Source organism: Prionailurus bengalensis, chromosome E3 (assembly GCF_016509475.1).
Source record: "Prionailurus bengalensis isolate Pbe53 chromosome E3, Fcat_Pben_1.1_paternal_pri, whole genome shotgun sequence".
In the NCBI taxonomy this organism is placed as follows: domain Eukaryota; kingdom Metazoa; phylum Chordata; class Mammalia; order Carnivora; family Felidae; genus Prionailurus; species Prionailurus bengalensis.
This window is the reverse complement of record NC_057357.1, coordinates 24,645,101-24,663,150: the sequence shown is the minus strand read 5'-3', so window position 1 is coordinate 24,663,150 and position 18,050 is coordinate 24,645,101. Positions and strand designations below refer to the sequence as shown.

Genomic DNA, 18,050 nt, shown 5'->3' with positions numbered 1-18,050 from the left:
GAATGCCATTTTTTAAATGGACAGACCTGTTACATGAAAGCATTTAAACCCATTATGCCCACTCTATTATCTTCACACATCTTTAGAACCTTTAGTTGACAGACTTGCCTAGAGCATTATCTTTTAATAAACCTAACCAAATCCCACCCCAGGAGCTTATCCTTCATGAGATCAGCAGTGGGATCTCAGAAACTGTATTAGCCAGGTGGTCTTTATGCACAGCCAAAATAAAGAATCCAGATCTCAAAGGATGTACCACCAGAATTGTACAACCAATCTTCAAGAACTAGGGTGGCAGTGAGGGTTTTGTGCACTAAAAGCATGGCCAGCCTTTCTCAAGGGCTCTCTGCATGTCAATTTAACGTTTTCTGCTACGTTAGTCTTTTCTCCCACAATGGGATGTTGCCGCTGCTGGCTTACAGACTTACCTCATTACATTTTATCATCAAAGAGAACTTTACCTCACTCAAATTAGAAAATGCCTTGAAGGATTCAGACTGATTTGCCAAGATCTTGTATGCCTATCATTTTGATGCACAAAAAAAAAGATCTCAACTTCCATTTATTTTTTTTTATGTTTCTTTATTTTGAGAGATGGGGTCAGGGGGTAAGGGAGCAGAAAGAGAGGGGGAGAGAGAGAAGCCCAAGCAGGTTCCATGCTGTCAGTTCAGAGCCCAACTTGGAGCTCAATCTGAGGAACCATGAGATCATGACCTGAACCAAAATCAAGAGTTGAACACTTAACTGAGTGAGCCACCCAGGTGCCCCTCAACTTCCATTTAGATCTCATGTCTAGGGGTGTCTGGGGGGCTGTCAGTTAAGCATCTGACTCTGGCTCAGGTCATGATCTCATGGTCCGTGAGTTTGAGCCCCATGTCAGGCTCTGTGCTGGAGCTCAGAGCCTAGAGCCTGCTTCAGATTCTGTGTCTTCCTCTCTCTGCCCTACCCCCACTCGTGCTCTCTCTCTCTCTCTCTCTCTCTTTCTCTCTCTCAAAAATAAATAACATTTAAAAAATAAAAACAAAAAAGGATCCCATGTCTAGGGTGAGAAAAGATCAGTTCTCCAAGGGCTACCACATACAGTTTTATAAATTGTGGCATGGAGTGTCTTTTTTCTAATTTGCATATGTCATATAAGCCAGCAGAACCATAATTCCCTAATAATACTTGTTAATTTTGAGCACTTAAAATGTAAGTACTTTATTAAGTACTATCTGAGTTACAAACTCAACCAATAACAACTAGTTAAATAGGTATTGTTTTTATTCCCACTTTACAGATGAGAAAACAGAGGCACAGATAGGTTAGGTAACTTATCCACAATAACACAGATTTTTTTAAATGGTATACTTGGATTTGAACTCAGCTTATCTGGCTTCAGAGCTAGTCTCTTAAATTCTTGTAGGGGTTAAGAACATACTGCCTCTCAAAAGAAAGGAACTGCTGTTCCCATAAGGCTGTGGTTCTCAACCAGGTCCGATTTTGTCCTGGAAGGATATTTGGCAATTACTAGAGACATTTTTGGTTGTCACAGCTGAGAATGTGGGTGCTAATGGCATCTGAAGAATAGAAGCCAAGGATGCTGCTGAACATTCTACAATATACATATAGCCCACCACTGAGAAATCCAGCCATTAGGCAAAAGGGCTTTGTGCTGACAGGTCAACTTTGTTGTTGTTGTTTTAACATTCCAGATGTTGCTCTTCATTATCTGGTGTATATTTTAATTTCCTGGGGAATGTTCCAAAGTTACACAAGCCTTCACTGAAATGGTTACCCTTTTTTTTCCACCCCAACATTTTTCAAATGCATGATACACTTCAGAATTGCACTACTAAAGTGATTCTCAGGAAGGTCAGATGATGTGCAAGGGTGGGGAGGACGTGGTATATTAAAATAGACATATTTTAATCTGTAGGAGAATTTCAAATTAAAACAAAAATAATTGGTTCTTCCAACCTCCCTCCTATTTAAAACCAGTATTCTGTTGACACAGTTTGTCCATTAGTTTTCTGGCTTCCGTCTGCCTTCCTCCCAAGTTGGTTAAATAAGCACAGGTGACTTACATCCACCCTATGGACAAACCAGATTGATCCTCTACCTACTGACTCTTTCCTTTAGAGACCCCACAGCAACTACGGAGACAGGTTAAAGGCATGTAAACACTGGCACTGTTTTGAGAAGATGTCCAGGATACTGCCCAAATTATAGTTCTTCAGCACTATAATTGGGTAGCTTTTTATTAGTCTCTAAGGTTATTTTTTGGTGTTTTTACTTTACTAGAGATTCATTTAAATTACAGACACCTTTAAAAAAATTTTTTAATGTTTATTTTTTTTTTTTAATTTTTTTTTCAACGTTTATTTATTTTTGGGACAGAGAGAGACAGAGCATGAACGGGGGAGGGGCAGAGAGAGAGGGAGACACAGAATCGGAAACAGGCTCCAGGCTCTGAGCCATCAGCCCAGAGCCTGACGCGGGGCTCGAACTCAAGGACCGCGAGATGGTGACCTGGCTGAAGTCGGACGCTTAACCAACTGCGCCACCCAGGCGCCCCTAATGTTTATTTATTTTTGAGAGAGAGAGGCAGAGAGCGAGAGAGACACAGAATCCAAAGCAGGATTCAGGCTCGGAGCTGTCTGCACAGAGCCTAACGCAAGGCTCAAATTTAGGGGACTTCAAGATCATGACCTGAGCCAACTGCATCACCCAGGTGCCCCTAGGCACCTTTTTTTTGAAACACAAATTTGGAAAGCTTAAGCCATTCATAAGTCAATTCAATCAGGCCATTGTTATCCCAACCCTGACCTGAGATTTAACTCCCTCACCAGAAGAGAAACTTTGCTAGGGTTTTGTTTTGTTTTTGAGACTTTTTTTTGTAATATTTATTTATTATTTTTTGAGAGAGCGAGAGAGAGCAGGGGAGCCATGCTGACAGCAAAGAGCCCCACTTGGGGCTTGAACTCACAAACCGTGAGATCATGACCTGAGCCAAAGTCAGACACTTAATCAACTGAGCCACCCAAACACCCCTTGATTTTTGTTTTTGTAGATAGGTAGTGGTGGAACATTAAAGACTAGAGAGAAGGTAAAGCATGCCTGGGTGAAGAGCCAAGAAGGGGAATGAAAAAATAGGATTTTACACAACTCACAGTACTCAGAGCCTTTCACTAAAAAATTAAAAGAAAAATACAAAATGGTGGTCTGTGGTATCAAAAAACAAAACAAAACAAAAACCCCACGTTTGAAAAAGTTTCCCAGGGAAAAATGATGAATTTCAAGAATAAATATATTTTGGAAGACTGTACCTAGCCCAGCCTATTATGTAACCTTTGCTATAATTGCACATGTATTTTCACAATATTGTTATCATATATGAAGATGAAGTTGTAGTAATGGAGAAGGTAGCATAAATACAAGAAACCATTTTTAAAGAAAGGAGTGGCAAAACTTGGTGGCAGTCTATGGGGAGTAAATGATAGAAGAACAGCTACATGGATCTGAACTTGGGGAACCATTAAGAGGGTTAAGGAGGTTGGGAAGGTGAATTTGGAAAGATTTTGTCAGCAAAATCTTGTGCCTTAACGGCTTTCTCATGGCCCACAGTTTTGTTAGTAAGCCTCAAAATGTCACTCCAACTACACTGTTAAATGTCAGAACGAGAGCTAGAGAGACCAGGGCTATCCCAGGGAATCCAGGGTACAGTGGTCACTGTAGCTATAAAAGGTTCTGCCCTTCCACCACCACCACCAATACTACATTGAATGGTGGGTATATTCAAATCTTTACCTTAGCCAACCCAACAAAATCTTATTGAGTAAGTACTCTCTTTGGACACTTCGCTGATTCTAGAGATACTGAGATTTAAAAAGAGAGAGAGAGATCCTCCTGCCTAGAGTTTAGTCTTTGAGAAAAAGTACAAATAGATATAAAAGATACAAAAGTTGCATATCATAGCAGAAAAAAAAATGATGGTAGAGTGTGTGTTAGGAAGAAATTCAGTCATTTTTTTCAAAATATTGAACACAAACTCTATGTGCCAGGCACTGCTAAACACTGAACACAGAGTAAAGAACTCCACAGAAGAGGTGTCCCTTCCTGGTTTATGTTTTAGTAACAAAGATAATAAACAAACAAGATACTTACAGATTGATAAATGCCATAAGGGAAATAAGATGGTAAGAGAGAGTAACTAAGCATAGGCCAGTCTTGGAAATCTAATGTACCCAAGTTTGTAGAGGTAAATAGTTCCTACTCACTAGTTGATGTGATTAACTAGAGTTATAACTCAAGCCCATGGAATCACTGGAAATTTTGCAATTTCACTTTACTGCATACCCAGTTAATTTCCTGCAACATGTGGAAAGATGACATTTCTTCTGATGCTGCCTTTCATGAGAATACATCAGACTTTGTTGTACAGGTTTTGTAAGAAAGGTACCCCAAAGTATGAATATAAAAATAGGATTTGGCTGTTTTTGTTTTTGTTTTTTTAGGTTACTGTCCAAGGTTTATTGAAGGTATTACAGCACAGCAAAGATTCAAATGGCTCCACATGGTGTTTTGAAATTCATGCCAACTGTAGGCTAGGTGACCTGCAGGTTGGACAGACTGCCAAAGTCCAAAAGTTTCAACATTTCCTTAGTGTCTGGATCTACTTCAATGATCTCCTGATCCAGAGGGCTGAGACCTCGGGTACGTAACTATCCCTCCTTTCTCTCTCATCCTCCTGCAGCTTGATGGAGATGCCTCTCACCGGGCTTCTCTGGATCCGCTTCATCAGATGTGTAACATAGCCTGCAATCTTGTTACGGAGCTTCTTGCTGGGAATAATGGCGATCTCCTCGCACACGTGCTTCTTGGTGTGGAAATCATTGCCCAGGTGCATGTAGTGCTTCTCAATGATGACCCGGGCCACCTTCTTCACGGTCTTGGTGCAGACGTGGCCCACGTTGGCGGGTATAGTAAAACAGCTGTGTTTTTTTTTTCTTTTTTAGGCAGGAGGATTATTCATTCAATAAACTGTGTGTTAGATATTTTTCTACTCTTCGAGATGGGGAAGCTATTTTTTTAAGTTATATTCTTGTTACCTGTGTATGGAATAATACGTGTATGAAAGAGTGATATAAAAATAGGAGTATGGCATTTCTGATATTTGACCCCAGTGAACATGTTGTTGGGTATTCTACATTTCTCCTCTTTAGTCTTTACCACTGGTGAATTGCCCCTTCAAATAGAAGAATGGCAGTGGTGTGTGAGAAGATTACACTTCTTCTTTGGGAGAATTTGCTTTAAAAGTAAATATATTCAGGGGTGCCTGTCTGGCTCAATTAACATCCAACTCTTGATTTCAGTCAGTTCAACATCCAACTCTTGATTTTGGCTCAGGTCATAATCTCACCGTTTGTGGGATCAAGTTCTGCTTAGGGCTCTGCACTGACAGCATGGAGCCTGCTTGGAATTCTCTCTCTCTCTCTCTCTCTCTCTCTCTCTCTCTCTCTCTCAATAAATAAGTAAACTTGAAGAAAAAGTGAGTATACTCATCTGAAAAAATAAGCGGCAGAGCAGGGAACCTAATACCTGATGAGTACCTATGTTATGGTAACTGATACTCTCTATTCCAGGATCATAGATTCAAAATGAGCATTTGGATCATCAAAAATCAATCACATACTAGAGTTAGGGAGTTATTAGTATTTTCCTTAAGAAGGTGGGTGATTGGCATATATATTTGTAAGTCCAGAAACCCACATTGGTTAAAGGTCAGAAAAGGAAGACCACCACTAATAAGAGGAAGTCAAGGCAAACATTCGATCAGATGTGACAGGTTTCAGGAAGACACAAATACTGAATAATGCAATATTCACATAGACACAAATACTCATAATGAAAACCAAAAAGAAGTCTGAGACAGGATCCAGCTTTCACAGAAATTGGACTAGTTGGGAAAAATGGGCTGGAGAATGGATACAACATACTAACCCCAAAAAGTTTGATAATTAAGTCTTTTGCCAAAGTAGTTTCTAAATACTTCCCCATTGGTCAGCAGAAAGCATCTTAGGGGGAATAGCTGATTGGAGTGTGGAGTGACTAAATAAGAAAGAGACAACTTTTGACTAGAAGATACTGATACTTTTTAGTACATGGAGCAGTGGGTATTAAGGAGTGAGAGAGGAAGGAATAAAACCTTGATGTGACATTAAACACTATGTTCTTGTGTCTTTCGTTTTGTTTCAGAAGCAACAATGGATTCTTCTAATCATGGAATTCATACTCGAACAGCTGTTTACTGTCATTCTCTTGGTATTTTGAAATTCTCGTTCTATAAAGCATATAGATGTTCTCACAATTGCAAGTCAGTCCCTCCAGAGTCCACCTTCTTACTTCCTTAATACCAGTATCCAAAGAAACTGGGAATTGGTTTATATCCTTTCCAACAATGAAGTAGTAAAAAATCTTACTAAAATGCCACAACAGATTTTATTAAATAGTATTAAAAGTAAGAAATTATTAACAGTTACATTCTATATGGCAATTAGTTTAAGTAATTTTCCGTGTAATTTACACTTGGCCCTCATAATTTTAAGCAACCCAAGAGGAAATTAGTTACCGCATGAGTAAAAAAATTATGAATTAGGATATGACCCATAAAATGAGGAATTTTAATTAAATTATTGGTACAGATCCTTACTTAGGTTTTACATCTTCTTGTCTACGGTAGTGGGGCCAACAGTGAATGATGCTTAACTGTAGACTACAGTTGAAATTCTCCAAGTGAAAGTTGACTCTACAAGTGAGGAATTTTACAGAGAATCAGGAAACTGAAGTTTTGCCATCCTTGGCAGGCTTAACAAATTTGTCTGTTGTCTGATATGTCTCATTCCCTCAGAGCATCAGATATTATTGCCTTTATGTTGAAAGCTTACTGCTTAGATTTTCTCCCTTCATAGTTCATGGCTTTACTTCAGAAGAAATTTTTTTAATACGTTAAATATTTTAAGGATTTTGATTGTGTAATGGCCGCTGTTATATTTGACCAGGACTTTGAACATAGCAATGATTCGTTGCCACTTCAGGTGAGGGAACTTAATTTAAAATGTTCCCAAGGTTATAATAAGAATTTAATTATCAGATCTGGAATTGCTCATTGGAATTTAACTGCTTCATGAATCAACATACTTACTCTCACAGTATCTCTGCCAAGACCAGAATTGACAAGTTTGGTGTGATTTAGTTACGAGCCCACATGATTTTCGGTAGGTTAGGTCAGAGAACCAATATTTTTTCTGAGGAGGGACTGCTTTGAATCTGCCTGAAATTTTGTGATTGCTAGGTTAAATGAATGAACATGGCACCAAAGTTATAGCAGGGGGATCATCTGTGAATTTCATGAAACTCCAGACAAGTGGTTGGAAGATGTGACATTAACAGCTGTCTAGGTCAGCTATTGAAAAATGTTCAACGCTCCTGAGCAGTTACTGCCAACTTATTAAGGAGGATGAGTTTGGTACTTCATCTGCCTAAATGGAGGTCTAGCAGAAATAGCTACCTTCTCAAGATTCCAACGTCCTTATTCTTTTCTTCTCATAGTCTGGTTTACAATAATACATTCAGTGGCTTGAATTAATTTCATTCATTCCACATACTGGTTGAGTATCTGCTATGTTCCAGGAGACACAGTAGGTATTCAGGGATGAATGTCCTCATTCAGTGATGAACAAAACAAGCATATCTCACGGCTGTCATTCTAGTGAAGACAGAAGTGGATACACAAGCTATTATTACTAGTACCTTCTAGTAACTAATACTAGCAATTGTGATTACTAATTATTCTATGTTAATAGTTAAGATAAGTGCTATGAACAGGGAGAAACCATTGTGCTGTGAGGAAGACTATCAAAAAATGACTCTGGAAAAGTGACATTTAAACTGAGAGGTAAAAGGTAAGAAGATACCAGCCAGCTAGCAGAGGTCAGGCTCAGGAGTACCTTCCAGCTGGAGAGAATAACACTTGTTCAGCCCCTGAGGCTGGAAAAAAAGATTGGTGTGATTAGATCATCTGACATCTAGGGCTGAAGCAAAAGGAACATTGGAAAGGTGTGCAGAGGCATTTTAGGCCTTGATAAGAGTTTGGATTTTATTCCAAGTACAATCAAAAGTCATTAGAAGAGACTTACCAGAAGAGCATTTATTTTTTTAACACCAAGCATATAATACCTACAGCAAACATTTAATGGGAATTTGTTGTTAGTTGTGCCAAATTTAATTTGGTAGTCTCATGTTAGACTATCAGTTGGTCCTTACTAATATCTCAGAGGACGTTTTTTGTTTTTTTTTTTTTAATTTTTTTTTTTCAACGTTTATTTATTTTTGGGACAGAGAGAGACAGAGCATGAACGGGGGCGGGGCAGAGAGAGAGGGAGACACAGAATCGGAAACAGGCTCCAGGCTCCGAGCCATCAGCCCAGAGCCCGATGCGGGGCTCGAACTCACGGACCGTGAGATCGTGACCTGGCTGAAGTCGGACGCTTAACCGACTGCGCCACCCAGGCGCCCCTCAGAGGACGTTTAATACACTGGCAGGGATAAGAGCCAGATTTTGCAGAATTAAATAATAGATAAGGATACAAATAAAAGAGTAAGTGTAGTCATTTTACTCTACTTAACTAGCTTTTAAAAAAAGGAATATGTCTTTTAAAAGCATTTTTATTGCCATCCTTACTTTATATTTTCCTTTTTGTTTTAATTCACATTATATTTTCAAGTATGAACTACTTCCTCTAATGTAGTGCCCTGGGGTCACATACTTTCTGTTTGTGCTAGCCAATCTTACTTCATGTGTACTTAATGCTCTAGTCTGATTTTTTTCTTTGATGGTATAGATCCCTGGCTTTATTTTTTTTTCCCCAATATATGAAATTTATTGTCAAATTGGTTTCCATACAACACCCAGTGCTCATCCCAAAAGGTGCCCTCCTCAATACCCATCACCCACCCTACCCTCCCTCCCACCCCCCATCAACCCTCAGTTTGTTCTCAGTTTTTAAGAGTCTCTTATACTTTGGCTCTCTCCCACTCTAACCTCTTTTTTTTTTTTTTTCCTTCCCCTCCCCCATGGGTCTCTGTTAAGTTTCTCAGGATCCACATAACAGTGAAAACATATGGTATCTGTCTTTCTCTGTATGGCTTATTTCACTTAGCATCACACTCTTCAGTTGCTACAAAGGGCCATATTTCGTTCTTTCTCATATCCCTGGCTTTAAAGTGATGACAAAATATCAAGGTGGATTTAAGTGGCAAATATTAAAACTGTAAAGTTAAATTTCTCTTCTCTTGAACCTCCTAATTCTCTTGGTTATTTCTGTCTGTCCCACTAAAATATAAAGTCTTACTCATCTTTCCACACTTCACATTATATAGTATACTGCTTCAAGCATGGTTGGTATACCATTAATGGATATTTTTTAAGCAAAATTAATTTTTCTGCTCCTGATACTTTTTCCAGGTTATTTTATGATGGCAAGATACACATATCATAAAATGTACTGTCTTAACCATTTTAAGTGTACAGTTCAGTAGTATCAATACATTCATAATGTGTGTACAATTCATACACTTGTAATGTGTATCATACATAACTATCCATCTCCAAACTATTTTCAACTTAGAAAATATTTATTTCAGGGCATCTGGGTGGCTCAGTTGGTTGAGCATCTGACTTCGGCTCAGGTCATGGTCTCACAGTTCGTGAGTTTGAGCCCCACATCAGGCTCTATGCTGACAATGCAGAGCCTGCTTGGGATTCTCTCTCTCTCTCCCTCTCTTTCTGCCCCTCCCGACTCTCGCTCTTTCTCTCTCTCAAAAAACATCAACTTTAAAAATGTTTAAAAATACATTAATTTCCAATAGTTAACATTTGCTTAATAATTTCAATACAATTATATTTCTTTAAGTTGTTCTCTAAATTCTAATTTCAACACCCATTTGGGAATCATTCTCAACCCTCTTTGGCTGCTCTTGACCACTCTTGCTCTGTATCAGAGTAATATTTCTCTTTGATTAGCTCTAAAATCTTCTGGCAAACGAATACCCCACCTGTGCCTTCACTCTTTCACACTTAGGGTCACTCTCTTAGGCTGTTTCTCCACTTAAAGGGATCACGTGTTTTTGTTTAAATATTTTAAAAATGGGGCATCTGGAGGGCTCAGTCAGTTAAACGTCCAACTCTTGATTTTGGCTCAGGTCATGATCTCATGGTTCATGGTTCGTGAGTTTGAGCTCTGCATTAGGTTCTGCACTGAAATTGTGGAGCCTGCTTGGGATTCTCTCTCTCTCTGTCTCTCTCTCTCTCTCTCTCAAAAATAAATGTTAAAAGTAAATAAATATTTTAAAAATACAACTAATCAAAAAATAATATTTAAATGAACATAAAGTGGTTTCTCACCTCATCCTTGTGAATCAAAAATATGAGTTCTGTGCATATTTTCAGTAAGAAGTTAATTCTGATTTTTTTCAAGGATTGTTCCTTCTAGAATGCAAGGATCCCAGGGTTTTTTTTTTTAACTTAGCTTTGACGTGCATATGGTAAAAACACTGTGCTAGAAAAGAATTGTGTTATCTTATCCTCATTGTGGTAAAAGAAAAAACATGTAACATAAATATACCATCTTAACCATTCCTAAGTGTAGAATTCAGTAGTGTTAAGTGTATTCATATTGTTGTGCAACCAATCTGCAGCCACCCTGGTGGCTCGAGTTGGTTGAGGGTCTGACTTCGGCTCAGGTCATGATCTCAGGGTTCATGAGGTCAAGCCTGCATCGGGGTGTGTGCTGACAGCTCAGAGCCTGGAGCCTGCTTCACATTCTGTGTCTCCCTCTCTCTCTGCCCCTCCCCCGCTCACGTTGTCTCTCTCTCTCTCTCAAAAATAAATAAGCATTGAAAAAAGTTCTTAGGGGCGCCTGGGTGGCTCAGTCGGTTGAGCGTCTGACTTCGGCTCAGGTCATGAACTCGCGGTCCGTGAGTTCGAGCCCCGCGTCAGGCTCTGTGCTCAGAGCCTGGAGCCTGTTTCAGATTCTGTGTCTCCCTCTCTCTCTGACCCTCCCCTGTTCATGCTCTGTCTCTCTCTGTCTCAAAAATAAATAAACGTTAAAAAAAAATTTTTTTTAAAAGAAAGAAAAAAGTTCTTAAAAAGTGTTCCTTGGACATTAAATAATCACTTTTAAAGAAGCTCCCTAATGAGTTATCTTCTAAAGCAAGGACAGCAGTGTACAAATAGCCCTTCAGATGTATGGGAGACTTAACAGGACAAACACATGTTTTGAGCTTAGATCATTGAGCAACATCTCTATAATTTTTATCCCAGCTCATACAACAGGGAGAAAAAAAAAAGAAACCTCTGACTTCTGAGGGACAAATACATCAGCAAAGTCTCTATCATGTGGGACAGCATTTGGAAGTTTACTACAAGATAAAAACAAGGACATTGCTGGCTGCAGAGAGCACCAGTTACTAAATTCATTAAAACAGCAGATAATGGGGCGCCTGGGTGGCGCAGTCGGTTAGGCGTCCGACTTCAGCCAGGTCACGATCTCGCGGTCCGTGAGTTCGAGCCCCGCGTCAGGCTCTGGGCTGATGGCTCAGAGCCTGGAGCCTGTTTCTGATTCTGTGTCTCCCTCTCTCTCTGCCCCTCCCCCGTTCATGCTCTGTCTCTCTCTGTCCCAAAAATAAATAAACGTTGAAAAAAAAATTAAAAAAAAAAAAAAACAGCAGATAATGGGGGCGCCTGGGTGGCGCAGTCGGTTAAGCGTCCGACTTCAGCCAGGTCACGATCTCGCGCTCCGTGAGTTCGAGCCCCGCGTCAGGCTCTGGGCTGATGGCTCGGAGCCTGGAGCCTGTTTCCGATTCTGTGTCTCCCTCTCTCTCTGCCCTTCCCCTGTTCATGCTCTGTCTCTCTCTGTCCCAAAAATAAATAAAAACGTTGAAGAAAAAAAAAAAAAACAGCAGATAATGGACCCCACTCCCAAAGATTCCAATTCAGTAAAACCGCACTGGGACCAGGCCTCTGTGCTTCTCAAAGCACCTGGGGTGATTATAATGCAGATGATACGAATCACATGTTGAGAAATATTCCATGGTATGGGTCAGGCTGTATCTAGGGATCTTATTAAACATGCAGGTGCCCTGGCCTTCTCAAACCCAACGAAGAAGCATCTAGAGGAGTGGGACCAAGGCATCTTTTTAACAGGTTTTCTGGGAGATTGTGATGAACCATTGTCTTATTGTTAAGGTGACTATCTGCCCACTTTTTAGTTGTAATTCACATATCCTATAATTCACTTCTTTTAAGTGTACTAATTAATGATTCTTAGTCAATTCAGCCATCACTACAATCCAGTTTTAGAACACTTTGCTGTTCTCCTCACACTAATAAGATCTCACTGATAAGATCCCTGTTCCCACCCCCAGTCTTAGGCAACCCCTAGGACTTTCTGTCTCTATAGATTTCTCTTCTCTGGACATTTCATATAAATATCCTGTATGCCAGATTTATTTCATTTAGTATGGCTTTTTAAAATGTTTATCTATTTAATTTATTTAGAGAGAATGCACAAGCAGGGAAGGGGCAAAGAGAGAGGGACAGAAAGAATTCCAAGCAGGCTCCGCACTATCAGCGTAGAGCTGGACACAGGGCTGGATCTCACAAACCGTGAGATCGTGACCTGAGCTGAAATCAAGAGGCAGACGCTTAACCAACTGAGCCACCCAGACACCCCTCATTTAGTATGTTTTTGAGGTTTATACTAGTTTCTAATTGCTGCAAATTGCCACACACTTAGTGGCTTAAAACAGTGCAAATTATCTTAAAGTACTAGAGGCCAAAAGTCCAAAATGAGTCTTAGTGGGGCTAAAATCCAAGTATCAGCAAAGCTGTGTTCCTTCTGGACACTCTGGGGGTGAAACCATTCCTTGTGTGTCCAGCTTGTAGAGGCCACCTGCATTCCTTGGTTCTTAGCACCACTCTCACTCTGACCTTTGCTTCCATTGCCCTGTTATAAGTACCCATGTGATTGCATTGGGTCCACTATGATAAGCTCATCTCAAGATCCCTAAGTTAATCACATCTGTAAAATCACTTTTGCCATGTAATGTATTCAGATTCCAGAAACTAGTGTTCTACCTACACAAGGTTCATCCATGTTGTATACATGTAGTATCAGTATTTTGTTATTTTTTTATTGCTCTAGTGTATGGATATACCCTGTATTTATTCATTCACCAGTTAAAGGATATTTGAGTTGTTTTCACTTTTGGGCTATTATGACTAATGCTGCTGTGGACATTCACACACAAGTCTGTCTGTGGACATGTTTTCATTTGTCTTCAGTGTATGTCTAAGAGTGAAATTGCTGGTCATATGGTCCCAGATTTATTTTGTCCTGGTTTACTTACTAATAGTTCTCCCTGGGGCAGCTGGGTGGCTCAGTCAGTAAGTGTCTGATTCTTGATTTGGGCACAGTTCATGATCTCAGTCCGTGGGTTCAAGCCCTGTGTCGGGCTCTGTGCTGACAGTGCTGAGCCTGCTTGGGATTCTCTCTCTCCCAGTCTCTCTGCCCCTCCCCTGCTCACGTGCTCACTCTCTCTCTCAAAATTATATAAACATTTATAGTTCTCCCTTTTACTCTCAAAATTATCTCGGTTTGTGTAGTAACCCTAATTATAGTAGCTTATAGACCAGAATGTATTGCAATCAATGTAGTCCTGCCTCCTGGCCCAGAATGTTTTACAGGTGGAAAGAGTAACATTAATTATAAACTTGATATAGAAACATAGGTAGTAACTCTAGTTCTTACCTCAGAGCTTTCTAAATGTGGAGATATTTTGAAACTAAATGAAAATCAAACAAACACAAAAACCAGAAATGTTGAAGGATGGAGGGCAGGAAAGGAAGGGAAAGTAACCAGGGGTCTAAGTTTGGTACTTGAATCCCCAGACATCTGTGAAATCTCCACATCAAGAGATAGAAGGACAGCAATGGGTAGGGAAGAACAGATAAATACAATTAAACAAGGAGAATCTAACAATCTAGGAATTCAGTAAAAGCAAAAGGATTGTAATTTCTGAGTTTAAAATGACCTCAAGGGGCGTGTGGGTGGCTCAGTCGATTGAGCGTCCAACTCTTGATTTCAGCTCAGATCATGATCCCAGGTCATGGGATCAAGCCCCACGAGCCCCACAATGGGCTGTGCTGAGCATGGAGCCTGCTTGAGATTCTCTCTTTCTCTCCCTCTGCCCTTCTCCACTGTTTGTGCCCTCTCTCTCTTTAAAGTAAAAAATAATAATAAATTTTTAAGTGATAGCAAGTTTTCTCTCCTTGTGTTTTGTGTGTAAACAGTAAAAATTTAAAGGCATATACTCCTGGAGCACCTGGGTAAGTCAGTCAGTTAAGCAACTGACTTTGGCTCAGGTCATGATCTCACAGTGCGTGGGTTCAAGCCCCGCAGTGGGCTCTGTGCTGACAGCTCAGAGCCTGGAGCCTGCTTCAGATTCTGTGTCTCCCTCTCTCTCTGCCCCTCACCTGCTCACACTCTGTCTTTCTCTCTTTCAAAAATAAATAAACATTAAAGGCATGCACTCCTGCTATATGCTAATTACTACACAGGGGCAGAGAGGCTAAGCCAGCTGTTCCCAGACTTTATGACTAGGCACTAGATTCACCTGGGGGGCTTTTCTTTAAAATGAAGATTCCTTGGGGCCCCTGGATGGCTCAGTCGTTTAAACGTCTGACTTCAGCTTAGGTCATGATCTCACACTTCGTGAGTTCGAGCCCCACATTGGGCTCTGTGCTGACAGCTCAGAGCCTGGAGCCAGCTTCAGATTCTGTGTCTCCCCCTCACTGCCCCTCCCCTGCTAATGCCCTGTCTCTCTCTGTCTCAAAAATAAATAAAAACATTTTTTTAAAAATTTTAAATGAAAACTCCTAGATTCCAAACCCTGTAGAGTCTGATTCAGTCAGAGTGGTGGAGAACCCAGGAATCTGCATTTTAACTAGTACTCCACCTAATTCTGATACGTATTTGGCTCTGGGGCAAAAAATGGGCAGGCTTCCAGGGGATTCACAAGTTAAGGCTTGCAATTTTAACACCTAAGAAGTCATTTTTATTCTTGGGAATTAGTAGCAGGTAACAACATATCTTTAGTGATGTCACCACTCAAATAAGACTTCCACTAAAGCCATACTGAAGAGATGACAAACACTTTCTCCTTTCCCAAACTTACCAGTGTCAAGGCCTCCTTGCTAAAGTAGTTTGGGCTACCTGAGTCATAAAATAATTTCAGAGAAGATAGATCAGCCTACCTTGCTTGCAGAATTTCACGTTTTTTGATATCATGAGGTCGAAACTGGACATCATAAGAATACAGCACTGGCATCTAGGCTGACTCCAGAATATTCTTTCTCAGTAAGGTGTGAATCCTGAGGTTCCTTCCTTCCTTGTCTTTGCAATCTTATGACACAAGTGATCTCCCTTGGATTCTCCCTTTCACATCTGACATCAACCAAGAAGGCGCGTAGCACTTACATGGATCCCACATACAACTAAGAGAAATGTGAAAAGCAGAGTTTTTAAGACAAAAGGGCTGTATGTTTCTGTTTAATAAAATGCATGGATCCAAGAGAAAGTGGGAGAATTAAACATTACCTAGAGCAGCTTTGACTTCAGATCTTGACCACTAAAGTGAGGTGTCAAAAATAACCATGCCCTTGGCCCCTGCTTAGGGATGATCTACAAATTAGTGAAGCATTCCAGGGGCGCCTGGGTGGCGCAGTCGGTTAAGCATCCGACTTCAGCCAGGTCACGATCTCGCGTCCGTGAGTTCGAGCCCCGCGTCGGGCTCTGGGCTGATGGCTCGGAGCCTGGAGCCTGTTTCCAATTCTGTGTCTCCCTCTCTCTCTGCCCCTCCCCCGTTCATGCTCTGTCTCTCTCTGTCCCAAAAATAAATAAAAAACGTTGAAAAAAAAAATTAGTGAAGCATTCCATATTTAAAAATTTTTTACATAACCATCCCCCTCCCCAATTATGATTGGTAGCTACCTTAAACATTTATGAGTCATAGTTCTCTCCATTAAGGAGCTTAAAATCAAAGAAAGGTAAAATGTTGATTCTGGTTGAAAATGGGCAATAGGTAAATGGGAGTTCATTGTGCTATCCCTTTAACTTCTATTTGTCTGAAAATGCCAATAATGGTTTTTTCTTTAATCTAGTTAAGGAAAATGAAACATGAATAAACAACCAATTATCAATACAAGGCAGCAAAGTTCCCAGAAGGGAGAATAAACTCCAGGCTATAGTGCTATTTGCTTGGGTAGGATTCTGAGAGGAACAGGGAAGGAAATGCCAACAATCAAAATTATGGATTAGGAGGAGCCGTGATTCATGCCTCTGGCTCTAATATGGCAAGATGATGTTCCCAAGTACAAGATCAAACCATGTTCCTAGAGTCTATTTTGCCTCCCCATAGCCTCCTACCTTATGATGTTCCTCCTCACCCGCCCAACTCCAGCTCAAGGCAGGAAGTTGGGCTCCACGGGTCAGATTTGACTCCATATTAAGAAAACTAACAAAGCTTTCCAGCAATGTACTCCTCTGGTTTTCCATATTCTTATTCCTTTCCTCTCCCAGGGCTTGCAGTGTCTCCTATGCAGAAACAATTTCAAGGACCTCATTTTCTTCTGCAGTAAAATTCGAGAGTTGTGGCAGAAATCTGACATGAGCTGGTAAGGCAACCTGGAGAAATTTCAAGGTCTTCTGTCACCTACACCCTTGTTTTTATGCTAGTCTGGGCCATGGGCATTATAAAAGAGGAAAAGAGGTTTTAAAAATACATTTAAAAAGTAATGAGTAAGGAGATGTAGGCAATCTGGAGCCTCATCTAGATAAAGAACACTCTTCTTCCCTCCCTTTTTTCTCCTTTATTTCTTATCCTCTTGGTCACCCGCTTTCTCTTTCTGTGTCTTCAATTCTCAACTCTTTTACTACTTCCCTCCATTTGGGGGGCTTACTCCTCCAAGCATTAATTATTCAAAAGGTATAGGGAGTGACAACGCAAAATGAGAATTGGAGCTCAAGGATCCAGCCTCCCCCAGCACTATAATTATGTAATTAGCTATACAACTGGTTGGGAGCTGAAGAAAAGCATGAGGTGGAAAATGTACACTACCTACCAATACCACACATGTTAACAATGGTATCCCATCTCAGTTACACACACCCTTCCTCCCCTCATAAGCAACAGTCAATGAATTGGGTAGGACACTGATATGATGTGGAAGTGGTAGATCTGTCCACAAGATGGCAGTCCTACTTTGTAGTGTATAACAATAGGAAATTTGCGGTGGTACAAAATATGAATAAACTTAGAATTATATTATTTATGTAGGTGATATCATGAATTATATTTCAATTCCTACCACATATTAACAATTTTTTGTTTGGGTCACAGTTAAATTTTGAGGTGTGGGTTATATTTATTACAAGGGAACATTCTAAATAGGTGTGTGTATGCATATGTGTGTGTGTGTGTGTGTGTGTCCCACCTAACCTGAACTGTTGAATGAAATTCCAGTGACTGGACTCTCAGGGGTGCAGCTAATTTGAGGGGTAATGCTTAAAAAGCACTGGAAATAGAGGTTTATATTCCATGTTAATGAATTTGAACTTTATCTTGAAAAACATGGGGAATCATTGAAAAATTTTAAACAGGTGGGTGACTTGATCAGAGCAATGTTTCCCCAATTTCACTCATTGGTATAGCACCTTCATGATTTTTGCCATAACTATTACCAGTAGTTAATTTACTCAATGTTGTTTAAACCTACTTTTACTGTCTTATAATGTATTTAAAGAGGAAACTCATTACTAGTATTGCTTGCCATAATCAATTTCCAAAATAAATGTACAACTGTTGAAATGGAACAATATTCATTTATAAACTTAAAATTATTTCATGCACCGCTATAGTGTTAAGTCTCCCACACTTTGGGTCACTCTCCT

General features: G+C 40.1%; 1 pseudogene; it reads right to left on the bottom strand.

Annotated features, from left to right (window-relative positions):
* Window positions 1-4,497: 4,497 nt before the first annotated feature.
* LOC122471167 lies at window positions 4,498-15,429 on the bottom strand (annotated as a pseudogene).
* Between the last annotated feature and the right edge of the window lie 2,621 nt (window positions 15,430-18,050).